The sequence below is a fragment of the Myiozetetes cayanensis genome, unplaced genomic scaffold (genome assembly GCF_022539395.1).
Source record: "Myiozetetes cayanensis isolate MyiCay16 unplaced genomic scaffold, myiCay2020 scf5-8, whole genome shotgun sequence".
NCBI lineage: Eukaryota > Metazoa > Chordata > Aves > Passeriformes > Tyrannidae > Myiozetetes > Myiozetetes cayanensis.
Window position 1 is genome coordinate 107,665,853 of NW_026087742.1, and position 17,253 is coordinate 107,683,105.

General features: G+C 37.2%; 1 long non-coding RNA gene across 1 annotated transcript; it reads left to right on the forward strand.

The window, feature by feature from the left end:
• Nucleotides 1-454: 454 nt before the first annotated feature.
• On the forward strand, nt 455-16,477 carry LOC126649426 (uncharacterized). The gene is made up of 3 exons (XR_007631039.1): nt 455-491; nt 15,403-15,474; nt 16,306-16,477. It is a non-coding gene; the product is annotated as an uncharacterized LOC126649426 (long non-coding RNA).
• Nucleotides 16,478-17,253: the final 776 nt, after the last annotated feature.

Here is a 17,253-nt window from a genome sequence, read left to right on the forward strand (position 1 = left end):
GCCTTGCCCGTATTCAAGATTTTTTAAAAAAACATTATTAGTAGATTCTTCCCTTTTCATATTATGAACTTCTTACTGCTACAAAATTAGTGCTGAGATTAATGAAAATGCTACAAGTGTGGAGAACTTTTCACAGATGCACAGCTGGGTGAAAAAAAGGAAACCTTTGAGCAAAGGAGCTACTGGCTGACAGAACAGAGCAGAAGTGTGAGCTAAGACAGTGAATACCAAATAGCACAAGCATGAGTTTTCATTACCTAGGAGCTCTATCTTTTTTTATTATTATTATTATTTTTACCATGTATCCTCTAATTTTTCAATCACCTCATGATCTTCTGACTGACAGAAGTAGTCAATCTCTATACAACTATTCTGGATTATTTTATTATGGAGAATTATTTGATAACAGGGCATGTTTTATCTCTACCTATCTTTAGGTGATCTCAGTGAGAAGCTGGGAAAACTCAAAGGAACTTGAAGAAAATGTGTAGGTAAGTGACAAGGGAGAATGAAGGTAAATGAAAAATGCTCCTGTGAGGAATATGAATTTAGTAATACCTTCCCTCTAAACACAAAACTGAGACATGACCATGATGTCAGGATTAATGGATGTACACAGCATTTCAGGATTGTGTGAGTGGTAGAAACAAGACTGTATTTTGATTTTCTATAATAGAAAGCAAAATTAGAAACTGTAAGACAAAGAATGGTGCTCTAAAATCTGTTCTCTGTAGACTGATGAAGACTGCAAAAGAAAAGAAACCCACATTATTGAGCTAAATTATACTTCTACGAAATGTTTGAGGAATGAGTGAAGAATTTTGCAGTTCAGTTCCTAAATTCACTTTCACTGCAAGCATATGTTTGCCAACATGTCAGTGCTAACTCAGCTCTCTCTGTCAGTTGCTTTTCTTCTGAGGGCTGTCTCTGATATTCTTCCTTTCCATTATCATTTGTCACCTGGTAGATAAAACTTTAGATTTCTGAGCTTGATAGGCCAAAAGTTCAACAGCAAAGAGCCTGCTGGTCAATGTAGTGAGCTATGACAGGCTGAACAGCAACATTACATTAGTTAAGGAGTGCTGGTTTTTCCTAACCCAAAGGCAATCATAAATTTAAATTCAGAAATTTCTGGCCTGTAAGAATGATAACTCTGGGATTTTATTTGTTTGTTTGTTTGTTTCTAGACTATTAATCACAATTTGTATTCTATCTCCAACATATTTTCCACCTTGGTTGGAGATAACAAGAATAGTAACTCAAAGTTTTTATTTCTATACCTTGAAAAGAACTTGTTCTATGCTTTCAAATGTAGAAAAAGCCCTGATTTGACATATACATGCTAAATATGACAGAATTTTATAACTCAAATTATCATCAATTTTCCCTGTTCTCTGTTCCACTCTCTTCTTCTGTCTAACCAGCATGCTGACAGCAGGGCTGACTGCATTCTTATGACACAATGGGTTTGGGTTTTTTACTTTGCTGTCAGAAGAAATAAAACACAAAAGGAAATAGTAGCTGTTGGAATGACTCTGGTGGGATGCTCTATTTACTTCTGTGGATTTGTGTGTTTTTATGTCAAGAATTTGTGAAAATAATAGTGAAAATGAGAAGTTACCTAATACATTACAACTCTGTGAAGGGCCCTCATTCAGCTCCTCTGACATTCATACCTTATTCCTTGTGATCCTGCTGGGCAGTGTGTGTGTTTCCATTTGTAGCTCTCCAAGGACCACACACTGCAAAGCAATCACACAGGCAGCAGTGACATCACTCTTAGGTACAAACAACCACCCATAACCCTACCTATTAATTTCGTCAGACACCTCAGCCTGCTTCTCTTGTTTCCAAAGACTTAAATAGAAAAAATTAGAAGTGCTAAACAGAAAACATAGCATGTTTAGTGACTACATCTTTTGAAATCAAATAATACAAGGTTAAGTTGAAAAGATGAGACTTCAGCAGAAAAGAATTTTGCTTAATGGAAAAATATGAGAAATTTCCTCTTGATCATGTCTTCTGGCTGTATAGCTGCCATGTGCCTGTGTGAACACTTCCTAAAAGGATATTATTTCTTTGAGGCCTTGAATTTTTTTCTCTCAAGCAGAAAAACACTTGGGAAACTCCAGCTAATAGAGAATGCAGCCACATGTCTCCTCTGCAGCACCGCTACTGAGAGCACAGTAAGCTCATCCTTTGCTCTTTACAATTCCTTCCCACAGAATATCAAATTAAATTCAAGGTCTCAGCACTTATCTGCAGTGTTTAGACACCCAAGGCTATATCCAAAGTGGTGAGCACAAAGCACATGGGAGCTTTTGTGTCCTGAAAAGACCCTGTGTCCACACTGGGGTAAGATCAGTGCATGCAGAAAATCCGTCTTATCATTCTGTCTAGGTTTTCCATAGGAAAGGTGTGTAGTAAAGGCAGTTGCTTCAGATGAGACACAAAGCAAGGCAAGGGGTGTAACAGTGTGCAGAACACAGAACAGAAATTCTTTCTGATAGATATCTTATTCTGGAGATAAATAAGATATCTGATAGGCATCTTGTTCTGAACCTGGCCTGTATAAAAAACAGTGTGGCCAGCAAGACCAAGGCAAAAGTAACTTTTGGGGTTTTTTTGCTAATAAATCTCTTGGGATGAATTAATGTAAATCAACACTAGATAATCATTGTTTACATATATATATATATACACACACATATGGTATATTTTAGAACAATCTGGTTGCAAAGGAAAACAGGTATGTAGCCATTTTGGTTGTTATTATCTATAGCAATATGGCAATATAAAAGCATAAAGATACGACCCAATAAAATGTGTAAGGGAAAAGAGAGAAAGAAAGAAAAAATAAGGGTTTATATTTACCATCCAGAGGTCTCCAATGAACTTGGTTGTTGTCACTGTTGTCTTGGTCTGTTGGGGAGTGGTGGGGGAAAGAAGCTCATGAAACATAAAGGGGGTTTATATCCGCTCAGAATCCCTCCTGGTACTTTCCTGGAGAGAGTGTGTGTGTGTGTGTGTGTGTGTGTGTGTGCTTGTTTTGCAGAATCGTGCTGGTTTTGTGGGAAAGACTCAGAGGCTGGATGTGCTGGTCTTTTGCACATTTAGGCTGGAGGTGGGGGGTGCTTCAGAGTCACTCCCCCCAAGAGTGAGGCTCTCTCCAGGTTCATGGTGGGTGCGTGCACAGGGGGTCCCCTTTGGCATGGTCTGGCTCATGGGAGATCAGCATCACACACTCAGAGACTGGCCCCTTGGCCTCCAAGAAGCTGAGTTTGTGGGCTGTGGCCTCCTCCCCTCAGCCTTTATCTTCAGTTTGCTGGCAGGAGGCATCTTTGTATATCTTGCTACAGTAGCAATGTTTAAAAGTAGTTAAAAAAACCAGTTCCTCACAAGGTGCTCGAAGGATTCCAGAGAAAGGCAATGGAGCTCCTGAAGGGTCTAGAGAATAAATCTGATGAAGAGCAGCTGAGGGAGCTGGGGCTGTTCAGCCTTGAGAAAAGGAGACTCAGAGGTGACCTTATTGCTCTCTACAACTCTCTGAAAGGAGGTTGTAGCCATGTGGGCTTTGGTCTCATCTCCCAGGCAATCAGCAACAGTACAAGAGGAAATGGACTCAAGCTGCGCCAGGGAGGTTCAGGTTGGACATCAAGAAGAATTTCTTCACTGAAAGGGTAGTTAAGCACTGGAATAGACTGCCCAGGGAAGTGATGGAGTCACCATACCTGGGACTGTTCAAGACACTGCTGGATGTGGCACTTGGTGCCATGGTTTGCTTGACATGGTGGTGTTCAGTCAAAGGTTGGACTTGATGATCTTGAATTTTTTTTCCAACCTTAATGATTCTATCATTCTGAAGACCACATAACTAACTCCCCCATAAACTAGGGAGCATTACCAAAATTTCAGCCCAATAAAAAAGACAACATTCCGTGCCATCTTTAACTCAACTCTTGCCACAGATAAATGTTTATCAAAAGAAAAAAAAAGTTTTTTTAAAAAGTAAACTTATAACAACAAAATAGTCCTCTTGGAACGACTATGTGATTAAACGCTGTAGTTGAGGCTGCTTTGCTTTCCAGTGTGCAGAGCTCATTATATTACCCACATTTTCAAAATAGTTTTTCCTTATGGACTACATAAGAGATTCCTTTTATAAAGGCAGCCTAATTATTCTTGATGTACTGGATAATGTTAGATTTTAATTAAAAATATTTAAAATTCCTTCATAATAAAAAGTGACAAGGACTTGGTACTTTTTGGCTCTCAAATTTTTAACACATTTATAATTCCTAGAAGTAATACAGATAACAGTTTGAAATGCATCTTCTACTTTCCAAAAATGCAGTTTGGAAAATTTTTCCAAACCTGCATTTAAAATAAGTTTTTATCATTGTGACCTGTAATATCCAAGTCAAGAGATTCTTAATTCCATAAGGATTTTTACTAAACTCATTCAAAGCCACTTGAGGAAATGAAAAAATACAGAGTTGGACTTTTAAACCTGTTTGCAATTTTTCTTTTGGGAGAATTTGGAAAAGCTCTGATTTTAAGGGTGAGTATTTTTTTCTGCTGAACTGAATATCAAAGCTTAATGTAGATTATTAAAACCAGATATACAGAAATTAAAATGCAACTGTGAATTTTGCACAAAAAATAACAACCAGATCAAAGCTTTGGGGCTTTAAAGGTTGCGTTTAAATTTACAATGCTAATTAATTCAGATAATCATTCCTGGAACCAGAATTGGGAGCTCTTCAGACAATTGCAAAATTGGGCTAGAAATGTCTCAGGTAGATTTGGGCAACTGAAAGCAAACAATAGTTTGTGATTTTTTGATTTTCTGCTTGTAATAATGAGTGAATAGAGTTCTTGAGTCTTTTCTAAGTGGATAGAAGTTTCTTTATGTAGGTGTTAATGTGCAGCATTAATTTTGCAAAAGATCACCCGGTGAGTAACAAGAAAGCAGTGATTTGAATAAATTATGAGATGCAAACTTTTTCAATGCCACTTCTCAGTTGGTCAGATTTGTATTGTGAGAAACCAGAAATGAAGAAAACTAGATAATTAGAATTAAAGACAAGCTTTTTTCTTTCTATTTCTAAATTAAATATTGCAAGAACAGGTACAGAGCTGTAGCCAGACAAATGTCCCTTGTGAGTCACTCAAAATTCAATCACAGCCTGAATGCTTTTTCACAGTTGTGTCCTTGATTTTACTTCCTTTAAAGTCATAGATCCATTAGCAAACTTTGGTCTCTTTAATTGTAATGCCATGAGAAGTAAAATGGTTCCTTCATTTGGAGCTGAATGGAGCTGTGTCTGACCCAGTGCAACCCCTGGTCTCTTCTCACAGAGGCCACATCAGCAGCTCCCCCACTGCCTGCATGTTGCCACCTACACCTAGTACACTGCTGCATTTTTCATTTGTAAAACCAAAAAGCCTTTTAAAACTACCAAAAGGCAATTTCAACCCTGGTATCACAGTATTATGTTATCAGCAATGCAAGTTGTAGAAAGATTAAAAGACTCTGGGAAACTAATAAGTAATTCAATAATACCGTTTAATCCTTTTATTCTTTTGGTTTGGTTTCATTTCTGTATACTTGCCATTTCAAGAGTTAAATGTATAAAGCAGTTCAACCTTTTATGCTGAAGGCCTCAAGGAAGAAGAGATGTTCATCAGCAGCCATCCTCTTTCAAGCCTATTTGTACATGGAAACAGGTTTCATATATCATTTCATCATAAACTATTGAACACTTCTCCATGCATTTTCTCTTGTTTCCTTCAATAGTCTGTCTGCAAAGTTTCTGTCTGTTTTTTTTCCGTTTCTGAAGGCTTCAAAACAAGTTCTGCTCTGAGTCTGAACATGATAAACATTCCCTCGTCCCCCACCAATTCTCTACACTGCATAGACAACTGCCACAATTTCTGTTTTATTATTATGTAAGAAATTTGCCTATGGGCAATAGCTGCACAGAAGGTTACATTTCCCTCTCTTTGGGGAAATGCAGTTCCTGCTGAATGTAGCTACTTAACGCAGTAAGGACTGCAGCAAAATTAATGGGAGTGAGTCCCTCTTCTCTGGGATTGACATCTGCCTTTAGAAGTGGAGGTTTTGGGAAATGCCTTAATTAGATTTGGAGTGCTCATACTCAGCCCAGTGGCTGGCTTGCAGAATACCCCTCAATCAGCTAGCTTTCCAAAATGCTCAAAGAAACCCCAAAATCAAAACCATACAGGAGAGGGACTATGGTAGAGAGGGAAAATACGTAAGATCATGTTTGCTGCCAGTTGCCTCTGGCAACAGTGTTCAGTGATAATACTAAAGTGCATAAAAGCTAGAAATGAGCTAATGTAAAATTAACATAACTTCTGACATCAGTAAAAATCATCAAAAGCCTGCAAAATTTGTAGTGTTTCCCTCTCATCTATCTCCTTATCAATAAAAATGCAAGGAGGAAGCTTCAGCTATATCATATTCCCTATCAACAGCTTTCAAAATGCTGTTTACAACCCTCAGAATTTTTAAATCTTTACTTTCTTTAATATAAGAAAGGCATTCCCCCCTATTGGCAGATAAACCTATTAAACAAGAAAAAAATTTAAACATTCAGATCCTATTAAAACCATTCTCTCTTTTTGCTAAGCCTGAAATCACTATCATCAGGTAAGTCAGCTAATGTTTAAACACAGGGGTCAAAAGCTAAAACAGCAGAGGTCAAATATAATACCATAAGTCTGCCATTTTTTTGAGTTCTTGGATTAGTACATGTTTTTGCATGGGAAGATACCCTTACATTATTTCTGTTATAAATTCTGTTTGTAGACAAGAATATAAAACAGCACAGAGGACAGAGGTGCTGGTGATAGCCAACAATTGCTTTCCATAACAATTTACTTAGTGAAAAACATTTCCTAGGAAGCTATTGCATAATTAGATTGAATAACAAAAAGAGGCAGATATTTTAATGCATATGCCATGAGGGAATGGATAATAATACACAGCAAAGTTTTGGCTATTATCTTGTCTTTGCTAGATTTTTATTTTGGCATATTTTAACAAGGACTACAACCTAGAGCTTTTTCTATTAAAATAAAGCTTTATAAAAATGTTAAGTGAAGCACTCCTTGTTTTCGGAAAATAGGATTGAAAATCTTGGGTTTTGTCATGAAATTAAAATGCCAACAACATCTTTTGAAAACTTAACTTTTGAAAACTTTACCAAAAAAAGTAAGCACTAAGAGTGTTTTAAACAGTTAGAGTGCTTTCATTAAAACAATTTTCTTTACAAGTAGTTGTGTTTAAAACTATGCAGAAATTTTGCAATTCCAGGGGAGGGAAGATGAACAAGATTTTGGGAAAATATATGTTGGTTAAGTAGAGATGAAAAGGATCAGCTAAATAAAAAATTCAAAACCATCTTCAGGAGGATTAAGCACCTGCATAAAAAAAAAACAAACCCATATGTCCAGCTAATCCTTGGATTCTCATCTATGAGCTCTTTGCTTGTAAAATACATGAAATTATAATGGCAGCATCAAGATACATCAGTGTTGAATATATCAGTGTTTATCCAGGCACAGTGTACACAAGGCAGATGTTGCACTGACCCCTGTTCAGTGAAATCTGTCTGATGGTTTGGTTGTTCTTCTCTACTCATTTGATATGGTCATGAGGGAAAAAAATGTCAATTGTGCAGCTTCAAACTTTGGGAAAAGAGCTACTCACACACCTCCTTGGGAGGACGTCAGACCCAATGGAAGACAACACCATGGCAACATTAGCTTACAGCATATCTCAGACTTCTGTAACTAGTGAGATCAAAGAAAAAGAATTTGAGAAAAGCGGGGTTATAACATTGTTTTCCAAATAGCTAGTGCTTGCTGTTACAGGCAGGATTCGGGAATAGAATACAGGAGATCATATTATTTTATGGATTTCCTTCTCAGACTGAAATCAATGATGAGTAGATGAACAGGGTCAGTGAAGGGGGAGAGAAGAGGAAGGAAATAAAAGTAAAAAAAAAAAAGTCTCAAAATCTCTACTAATGAGAAAAACAACACATACTACCAAAGCACTGCTGCTGAGTGTCACTTCAGGTATTACTGGTAAGAAAACAGTATTGGAGAATAACAGACAGGGAAGGGGAAAAGTGTGTCAGGAAAACAATCAATAGACTAAAAAAGCAGCAGAGAGTATTATAAAGGGCAAGGAAAGGAAAAGAGTGGATCAGATTGGCCTTTTGAGTCTGATGTAACTTTGAGTGAATAACACTGTGTATGTTTGCAGTAGTGTACACAGCAGGCTTTGGGGCATTTCCAGACTATCTGTAGTTTGCACAGCAATTTAATGTGGCATTCAAGAATAACCCTTTGAGGCAAAAGGATCACTATATGCCAGTTAAATTATCACAGGTCAGTGAGCAACTGACAACCAACTACCAGTTTGCTATTCTTAACATAAAGGAAGTATTTAATTCTCTGACAACTTCTATGTTACTTGCCTTAGGTATAAGAAACATATCTTGTAGTTGTGATTTGTTGAATTTTACCTCTATAAGTATAGGTAAAATAATGAATTACAATCAATATAAACAGTATGCAATATCTTCTACTTTACCTCAGAAAGTACCCTTTTCCAGAATAGAAGGAAAGCATGCACCAAAAAAAGTACAGGCTACCTACCACTCTGATGATTTGTAACACCCTAGGAAGAAAAACACAAGACACAAGTTCATTTCTACTTAGTTAAGTGATAAGTAAGAGATAGTGGGAGAATGACTGTGCGCAGTCAGTTTTTGTGTGGAATTATTATGGAAATTATTTTAAGCAGAAACTGAAAGCGTCAGAGAAGCTGTTTGAAGACATGCAGAACTACAGAAGATGGTTTTGTTTTCCAGATACAGTTTTATTTCACTGCTCTATTTATGCTCTTAGCAGATGGTGTTTGCTTCTCAAAGCTCCAGAGAGACAAAAGTAAAAATGATATCATACAGGAGTAGTGCTTCAAGAGAAGGTTCTATCTTTCCTTATTTGTTTGAACTCATTGTGAGCTTTCAGTTGTTACCAGTGCATACCCACAATTGTCTTAATGTTGATACGGAATTCTCTTTAGGAAAACCAACCTAGAAAGTATTCTGTCACTTCCAACCTGTTTACTGGTAGGTCTGGACTGTGTTTTCAGGAGTTTAGGAAGAAACCTGACTTGAAACCTGAAAGAATGATTTAATTTCTGATGTCTTCCTTACCTTCCCACCATCTTACTACAAAGCAACATTCACTCTCATTCTTCCTTTTTATTAAAAAAATGTTCTATTGCCTACACATCTTGCAAATAGATGGATGAGAGTGTGAGTCATATGAGTACTGCTGATTGGTGGTAGTTGAAACAAATACAAAATAGAGAAAGGACAGAGGAAGTAAAGCAAACATGGCACTGTGCAGTTTTATTACACGTATTTTCTAATTTCTTTACAAAATAAGAACCTGTGTTTTCCCCCACTCATTTAGTATTGTCTCTTAATTATTACAGGATGTAATGCTTATTCATTGCACGTTAATTTCAAAAGATTCTATTGTATTGTGTTTGTATTACTGCACCAGTAGTATCGTATAAAAGACTACTTAAATTTCCAATAATAACAACTTAACTGAATTTGGAAAACAGATCTATAAGTAGAAAAAGACTAGTCAGTGGAAGTCAGAGGAATGGTTCACAAGTCAGCAACATGAGAGCATGAAGGGAGTTACTGAAGGCAATATTCTCAGCCAGAATCATCCAAATAGCGGTGAGTCTTAGGTTTCTGCTTCACTCTTTTTTACTGTATTACTGAACTAGAAGAATTTAATATCATAAGAAAGAGTCACAGAAATGTGATCCTTGGTTGAACAGAGCACTCTGCTCAATGAAGAAGTGGGAAACAACATTTTTTTCAGAGCTTGCTGCCTCATTTCCCATTGTCTTTTCCAAGGGGAGCACAGTTTTCTTAATGACAATATAAAATGTAAGAGACACCACCATAAGCAAGTGTAAAGTGGGGTTTTGTAAATCCTCCAAAATGTTTGCCTCAAACACCTACTAGACCCCTTCCTTCATGGTACTGCAATTAAAATAGGGAGAATGTATGCAGGAGCTCTAGAGGCCTCTGATACCTTTATGTGCTCAGGGCTCCCCGTTAAACAGCTAGGTTTGTAAAAAATGTGACCATTACCATGTTATTTCTATGAATCTTACTGATTTGGCAGGCTTCTTCATTGCATTTTTGTCATGAGATTAATCTGCACCATGTGAAGTCTGAGACTACTTGGAGCTGGAGGGAGTGGTCAGAATTGCCCTTCAAAGCCAAAGCCTTTTTGTATCCCTTCCTTTCTTTTTGTCTGATGCTGATGAGTCCCTATAAAAAATGTTACATTTTCATCTCAGTAAGGTTCAGAATATGATTTTGCAGGATGAGGCAAGAAACAGTTGCTCTTATAATCTCCCAAGCTTCAACCTTTTGGTGTTTAAAAGTGGCAGAACATCAGCACTCCCCAGTGCTGTTTCCAAAGTTAAACCTCAACTTAAATCTCAGGAGTCAAGTTTCAAATAGGAAAAGCCTTCAAGGATCATAGAATCACAGAATCAGACGGGTTGGAAACAATCTCTGAGAGCATCAAGTCCAACCCTTGATCCACTACCACCGTGGCTACCAGACCATGGCACTGAGTGCCACATCCAGTCTCATCTTAAAAACCTCCAGGGATGGAGAATCCACCACTTCCCTGGGCAGCCCATTCCAGTACCTGATTACCCTCTCTGTAAAGAATTTCTGCCTAATATCCAACCTAAACCTCCCCTGGCAGAGCTTGAGACCATGCCCTCTTGTCTTACTGATAGTTGCCTGGGAGAAGAGATCAACTCCCACCTGGCTACAACCTTCTTTCAGGTAGTTAAAACAAGTTAGATAAAAACAACCATTCTCTAACTTGGAGTTGCTGTTAATGGTGGAAGGTAGTTCATTCATTGAGGGTAATCAGTCTATCAGAACACAGCTTACCTTTCCAATGTCAAGGAGCAAGAAATATTTGAAGGTAATAATGCTAGAAATCATTTTGCTTTTCACTCTGAATTTGCTGGTCTCATACTTGAAAAAAATTCTTCTTTCTCACACCTTTCTGCCTTTTTATGCCATCATAGGATTGTTGTAGCAGTATTACAAAAAGCAGAAAAAGGTATGGCAAACAAATGTCTTACATATTAACTAATAAACATCCTAGCTCACTACAACTTATGCATATTCATTACTTTTGAACAATTACTTTTTTTTTAAAGGATACCATATATTATGATAATTTTCATACCTCTCCACTTGTCCAATACTCTTCTTGAAAAGTTAAGTCTTTTGAGCCTGAAGGAGCTCAGGATCTAAGCAAGGGGGGGGAAAAAATCCTCACATATATTTTCAGCCTTTTAAGTTCTACTCTCTGCTAAGGTCTTAAGAAGATTTATATAAAACCTACAAGTTGTTCCCAGTTCAGGTCCTTGGCAGCATGCTTTAATTTTAAAACTGCTCATTTTTTCAGTTTATCAGCTGGGCTGGGAGGGGGGAAATGGTGACTCACTTCTTAAACTCCTACTTCTGCCCTTCCCTGTCAGAATTATATGGAGCTCTGCAGTCTTCTTGAGAGTCATCTGCTTCATTACTTGACAAACCTTATTCTTCCATTCTTTCTGGCTAATCCCCTGTCTTTCTTCTTTCATGTATCCCTAATGCTCTTAGGAACCCTTCTCAACCTCTCAAATCTCACTAAGAGGCAGAAGTAGCCCGTGGTGAGGACCCTGTTTTCATATTCATCCTTATTGCCAAGGGTGCCAAACTCTGGAGCTAGCATTGCACTGACAGGGCTATTAAGAGTTTTTGAGTGGATTTTTCACTTTTAAACAGTTTGTTTAAAGAAAAAAAAAAAAGACTTTAAAAAATACGAGAGAGAATATTTTAAAACACAGACTAAGAGAAGCAGACATAAAAGGGTAAGGTTTTGACCAACTGTTTTTTATTTTTCAATGCCTTCAACATAAGCATTCAGCAGTTTATTCCAAACTGAATTATATTGGAAATATTATTGTTTTTCAGCTAAATTTTGGGTTGTTTCTTTTATGTTTGTTGGGCTTTTTTTTTTTTTTTTTTTACATATTTCCTTTCCTTCCCTTGTTTATTTTTTTTATCTTTCTAAATTTACACAGTGCCAGCAGATCAAACTTCCAGATGGGCATCATGTGCATCTAATGGGAGACTTAAGGTGATCCCACACGGAAATGTGTGCTGCCATATAATGAGTCCTACTTTTGATACTGCATGGTATTCTAGTTTTTGAGCACTAACACCATCATCTCTGAATGCAAGAGACACCTTCTGGATTCAAAAAACACTTCAACAGGTTGATATTAAAGGAGTTATCAGAGAATGTTTTACTCTTGGTTTTATAGGGTACGTCTTTCCCAGATCCCTTGGAACAAAAGAAATTCTGCATTGACACTGTTTCTCAAGTGGATTTTCATGCAAAACACTTTTGAAAAATCAGCACCTTTTTTTAACTGATATTTTAAACCTAGACTTTTTCTCTGACTCGTTTTCCAGTATAGCCCAAGAAAGAATGGCATTGCCTCAGTCAGGGGATGCAAGACTTTTCACACTGACTTGACTGAAAGAGAAAGTGCTTCTAAATTCTTTCACAAAGGCTAGAAACTGAACTGAATTTGTAGCTAGGATAGATATGGAAAACTGTATAATAAAATATTGTTTCACAGTATAAGTAGTTAGCGAAAAACTACTTTTATAGATACAGGCTATCATGCCAGAAACTAAAGGCTTTTTGTTATACTGGCCAACTCCTCTACAATTTGATTCTGTGGTTTTCAGCATTCAGTCTCAGCAGTCAATGAATTCAGATGCAAAGATCACACTTTAATTTTTAAGATAATTATTGGCATATAAAAAATCTTTCATAAGACTCAACAAAACCTAATTTCTGGTAAGAACCCAAAATATTTAATATTGTGGACTGAGCTGGATATCCTGTATGTGTGATGCATTTCTTCAATGTCGCATGTACCTCTTGTATTTTGAAGGAGTTGTGATCCAGAACCTTTCTTTTTTAGCTTGGTATATAGTCTCCCATAGTCTGTCAGACTCTGTTCACTTACAGCCCTTTTTCACATATAATACCCAGGTTAGTGCTGTTTATTTCTTGCAGAATATCATGCAGTTCAGTAGTTTGTCAGTTTTTGAAAAATAATTGTTCAATTGCCTGTAAACTGAGAGGGATTTTCTATCTGTCAACAGCCTAGACTTACTGCGATAGTGTGTTGACAGCATGCTTTTGAAGCAATGGTTACTCTCAGGTTTTTTTGAGTTTACTCCTTCTCAGCAGGTTGACTTCATACTTGCTTGCACCTGTTGGGCTCCATGAGCAGACTTCAAGAAACTCTAAGCTTTTCACCTCCAAGTGCCCAGCAATTTAGAAAACTTTCATGTTTATTTGTTTAATAAAATTAAAATGCATATCTGGACATATATGTATATTTTTCCCATTTCTCATAAAAAGTAAATTGGCCAATCCATTTCAAGGGACATTAGTATGCTTGTTTCCCCTGCTGCAAATAGGTTGCTTCTCTCTTCCAGAATACTGCTTTTCATGGGTTTTTTTGATATGCATTTTCTTAAAAGATTCCTATGATTCTGCTCATCACTCTCCTGAAAGTCAGGAGGTAATACACCAGCAGCCTTATTAATATAAACAATTAATATTAGAGAGAATTTTTTTCTGGTCATTTGAACACAAATGTGATGCCCAGATATTGCTAGCTGCCTGAAAGCCATACGATAAAATCTATATGATTGAATATCAAAAATTTATTCTAAAGTACCAGCAGAATACTGTCAAAGCAATGTGCTTTTAGTAGCCTGGGAACTTCAAAGGGAAAAAAGAAAAATGTTGTACTGATTTTTGCAAGTTTATCAGACCAAAACCTTGTATCAGCATATGTACAATACACATTGGTACAGAGCTGACAAAGCCACAGGATGCTCATAGACCCAGCTGGGTATTGGCTCTCTCATTTGCATTTAAGTAAACTCATCTGTTTGGAAAAATTAAAGATACTACATCAACTCCAAGCCTGACTGAGCAGAAATATGTACCCTACACACATCATGTGGGACATAAGCTACTTTTTTTGGAGGGATAAGAAGGAAATAAAGTAAATTAGATGACTTGAGATGGTAGTGGTTTTCCAGTTTCACATGCAACATTCTTTTACATGCTGCAAAGAAAATATACCCTCCTTTGTTATACACTGTGATGCTATTATGTATCTGGGTATATATATATCTATGTAAAACTATAAATTCTTTAATATGTTTATTGGATAGTTAAAGAAGCTTTTAGTTTGATTCCACTTTAATGTACAAAAGCAGAATTCAGAAACCAAAGTGTTGGATCCATAGCATACAGGAACAGAGATCCACATGTGATGGAATCATGGGAGATGTGAATTAACAAAACAGTGGCTGTTGCAGTCTCTGAAGTTTCTACTTGGTCAGCATCAATGTAGCAATGATCCATAGCAACCTGTCTTTCATCAATAGCAACATTCTTCACCTTTGCCTCTAGAAAAAGAAATATATCTGCTTGGCATTACAAAATCCACGAAGAAAGACTGCTTGTACCACTTTCTGGAAGACCAGTGTTAGATGCTCAATCTGTCACATACCTTTCCATGTCAGATATCTTGGAGAAAGGACTGTGTTTTCCCTGATGTTTTGTACTGCAGCAAAGTGATAATAGATGGAAAATTAAAATATTGGCAAACTTAGATGCAATCTTAAAGTACCTTCTTTGGTGTGGAAAGGATTTTGAGATCTACCAGATCAGAAGGTATAAAAAATTATTTTAATTTGGATAGGTTCATCCTCACCTAATCAAAACTTCCAGTAGGATCACTTTGGGAAAAAAAATAAAACAAGGAGACAGAACATAAAACTTCATACAGGGCTACCGAGAAGTCATTTTCCACACACCAAATAAAGAAAAGTCAGCTTGTTCAGTAGGAAACCTAGGGTGGAAGTAAATACCCCAAACACAGCACAGAACAGCAGTATCCACCTTTCCTCTGTATGGGGAAGTATAAATCTGTCACAGCAAGATATCTCCAAACTCCCTGTGGTATGGTGAGACTCCACTCACATTCCTGTCCCGTGTGTCTTACAAATAAAAGAAAATCCAGTCCTGATCAAAATTAATCCTTAGCTGCTACTTTTTTTTCCTGAATGCTTTCAAGGTCTTTTCAGTGTTTGGAATTGTAGCCAGTCTTCAGTACTGCTTTACAAAGAGTTTTCCATCTTTCTTCAACAGCCTATATGGAACCAGTGTTGTGTCACCCGTGACTTATAGTTGAACTTACGTCTACTCTTGGAAAATTTCCTGGTAAGGCATTTCATCTAGCTGTATCTTGGTATAATCAAATAGGTATCCTATGCAATGCTGTCAATCTAAGCATCTCTTTTCCTGGGAGGGGGGGACAGAAAATGTCTTTTTTGAACTGTGAGTGTTTCTGCAGCCTGCAAACACTTTGCCATTTTCTCTGCACCCTGGTGCAGTGCTAAGTAGGGGGAGCTTGTGGTGAGTGCATTGCCCTTCATCATGTTTTGGGAGAGGATCCTCACTCAGGTGCTCTCACTAATGTCTCTCTGGAATTGATAACAAGCCCAGTGTGGTCAGACTTAATAAGTCAATTAGAATATCTGAACAGGTAGCACAGTTCTGAGATGCAGGGACTTGGCCCTGTCTCGTTATAATTTGGTTGAAAATAGCCTCTGACGCAAAGTAATTAATTTTCAAATTCATGTAGCTGCACTACCTGACAGCTTTCTCCTGCTTTCTTCTGAAATGGCTTGACTTAGAGGGACAAATGCCACTCGATAAAGTGGTGAACTGTTGTTTATCAGTAGCAGTTTCTACAGAAACATTACCTCTTTCCTCTGATTTGCTTTTCTGCTTTGGGTAAAGGAGGGTTAATCAAAGGTCTGGCACAGCAATCATTTCTCATGCAGACAGACTCGATAACTCTGTACAAAGAAGTGTTGGAGGCAATCAAGTTGTGCTTTGATAGCAGAATTCTGAGAATATGAGATTAATCACTACAACTTCATTGATAGCTGCACAGGTCTTGGACTTACTCTGGTTTCTTCAGTGCTTGTGCTCATCTCTAACATTAAATACTGAAATTTATGTCTCTTTTTTTTTTTTTTTTTACAGGAAGACTTATTAATTGGAAAAAAAACCCCAACCTACATTCAAGTCAGAAACTATCAGTAGTGATTTACCTCTTTATCTAGTCTTCTTCATTTTAAAAGAGAATTCACTCTTTCATCTTTGGAGGTAAAAGTTAAAGTTAAATTACTGCCTGAATAAATTTGGGAGTTTTAATCTTTAGTGACACCTTGAATCATGATGTATCAAAGATTTTGTTGCAAACTACACCAGCCTTTTGTCAAGAGGAAGTCCAGTCTACAGAGCTACACTTAAAGCATAATACTGATATTCCAGGCTTTTTGTCAGGAGAGGAATACGGTCTTTTTTTTAGCAACTACTATTATAATACTGTCCTGCAGCTAACAGGCTAATAGACAAAACCACAAACCTTACTACTTGGCTGAATTTGTTGGTCACAGCTTTTGGTTACTTCTATGTAAATAAACAAACAATAAATGGCCTCTTCTTTGTTGCTTTGGTGATGATTAGATCAACAGAAAGCCACTGTTTAATTGAACTCTGTCTATGGAATTTAAGGGATTTCTCAGGAGCCCGTTAAAACCCACCAGGTCAGAGCTTTGACATCAGCCAGCCAATAGACAGGACCAGAAACAGCAGTGAGAAAGACATGAAAATGGCCAAAAAAGCACTCTCAACCTGAGAAAAAAAGACTACAAAAATATTTTTAATTAAAATGTAGAGCATCTTGTATGGGGGAAGAAAACCTGCATTTGCTTCTTCTTCCTCCCATCTTTCTAACTTCTACAAGGATGTAGTGACAAGTGGTTGTACTTTTTTTTTACTGTAACAGAAAGAAGGACTGCATCAGAGGCCCCTCATCAATTTATTTGCCTGATGGAGAACTGCACAAGAACTGAATTTTGGTTAATGGTTTGGGTCAGAAGAAGTAGAGCTAGATATATTCACAGCTTGCATGTGTGCTGTGGCTCA